Consider the following 2,473-nt stretch of genomic DNA (forward strand, 5'->3'; position numbering starts at 1 on the left):
TCTTGAGCATTTTGCGATGTTTCATCCAGAATGACAAGAGATGCGCGGGGACAATTCTCAAGACACAAGGTGAAATAAAAACTGAGAAAATGGAAAAGGTGGGGAATCTTATCACTTTGGCCTAGCTACTGGATTGATGTCAAAACTGAAAATCTCTGAAGCTGCCGGCTAATTTTGACCACAATTAAGCTGCAGTTAAGTATAGATGGATTTACCCAACTATTCCGAAGCAGCAAAACTCAGTTCTGGCCCATTTTAGTACCATTAATGTTGATTACAGAAAATCCGCCATTCCTGTCGGCCTTTTCTGTGGCATTACCAAACCAAAGAGTGTCTTTGAGTTCTTGGGCCCATTTATTGAAGACCTTAGTGGCATTCTCAAAAAAATGGCCATTGTTTTCACAATGGACAGCAGATTCTGGCAGAAGTGTGCTCATTTATATGCGACGCCCCAGCACGAGCTTTTATAAAAATGTAAAAAGCCACAATGGTTATTCAGGTTGCGACAAGTGTTTTCAAGTGGGTGAATGGCACAACAAGAGACATATCCGGAAACAAATGTTAGATTGAGGACAGACACAGACTTCAACTCTATGACTGATGATGAACACCACTTAAACCAAACACTGTCCCCACTAGCTAGTCTGGTCAAAATGGTGACAATGGTCCCATTAGATTACATGCACTTGTGCTGTCTTGGGGTAACCAGGAAGTTGCTATATATTTGGTAGGAGGGGCAAATCACTGGCAACTCGGTTGTCAAGTAAATCAATCGAAGAGATATCCATTAAATTGAAGGGACTAGGACCTTACACTCCCTCTGAGTTCAGTCGGAAACCCAGGCACCTCTCTGAAATAGATCGGTGGAAGGCGGACAGAGCTCGATATTTCATGCTTTATGCTGGACCCAGTAGTACTGAAAAATAGCATTGCCCTTGAAATTATGAAAACTTTATGTTACTTTCTGTGGCTGCATCTGCTGTTGTCTCCTGGAAACATCAGAGGAAATGATTTTGATTGCGCTCAGGGATTGTTGACTTCCTTAGTAACTCATTTTGGTCAGCTATATGGAAAGGTGAAATCACCTACAATGTCCATCAGCTGACACACTTGGCAATCAGAATACTGTCTGTTTGGTCCCTTGGGAAACATATCTGCATTTCCTTACGAGAATTATTTAGGCGCAACTAAAAGCACCTATTGTGCAAGCCTCACTTGCGTTTACAGCAAGTAGTAATAAAAAGGCTTTCAGCAATCACCTGCACTGACCTTGGACACAGTGAAAGAGAAAGGACAAAAATGCATCTGCATCCTTTTTATGGTGGTCCATTGATCTTCTTCATTAAGCTGTGGGGACCAGTTCTGTAAGCTTGTTAAAGAGAAGTACACAATATCATCTAGGTATTGGGGATAATTGTTTTCAAACTGTAGAGGACATTGCCGTTGTTGAAACATTGTCAGGGTAGGTCAGGAGACTACATGATTTTTCGCAAAGTTTACCAAACAAGAGTCCTATGGCCAGTATCCCTTTCCATCTGAAAAACATTTGGGGTATACACAGTTGGGGGGGTTGTGCAAGATATGTCGCGGTGTGACTAGGCTTCAGCCACACGGCACAAAAAGTACATAAATTATCCAGTACAAAACCAAGTTCATCGCCATTCCCATCATTCATACCAATTAAATTTTTCCCAAACCAATTCCAAATCAGTTCATATAATCAGTTTATGCAGTCAGTTCATCAGTTTATAAATAAGTGTTTTTTTTCCCTTGCTTTTTTCTATAGTCTTTGTAATCCCCTGCAATAAAAAAAATTACCACATGGTGTGTTGTTCAGTTCAGCAGTGGGGCAACTGAAATTGTGCCAAAAACTCATGGGGTTGAAGGAGATTAAAGTGTTCTGGCCCCCATAACACTCTAAGGACTCTATTAGGCTGAATGCAGCCATCCTGAATAGAGAGCACAGCCTGGTCAAGGGATGGGGCACACATACACAGCCTATCCGTCTCCTCATAACTCGTGGTGGGTGTTCTGGTATAAGATTTGTGGTTATAAGAAATCTGAAACCTACCCCTGTCTGACATAATGTTCTCCTGACTCTGACTGTACTTGACTGTTTTTCCATGTTTGTAGATAGTCATGATGAGGCAGCGAGGAGCATGGACAGATATATTCAATAAAGATTGTGACACCACTGACATCCAGTCTGAGGAGGAGAGCCACCATGCCCTGAAAAGACAAAAAAAAGGTAATAATGGAATGTCCAATTTCCAGTTGCACACATTTGGCAGATGCCGAAAATGAATGTCACCCACCCCTCCCATCCGTGTGCAAGCTTAGGTTTCACTCACGGTTGAGCTGTTATCACGCGTCTGCCAATCAAAGATTAAAGGGATAGTTAACTTTGAAATTACATTTGGTATGTGTTTAGGTTACCTCAAGGGCATCCAAGATGTAGGTGTCTTGTTTCCGC

Source organism: Cyprinus carpio, unplaced genomic scaffold, assembly GCF_018340385.1.
Source record: "Cyprinus carpio isolate SPL01 unplaced genomic scaffold, ASM1834038v1 S000006486, whole genome shotgun sequence".
NCBI lineage: Eukaryota > Metazoa > Chordata > Actinopteri > Cypriniformes > Cyprinidae > Cyprinus > Cyprinus carpio.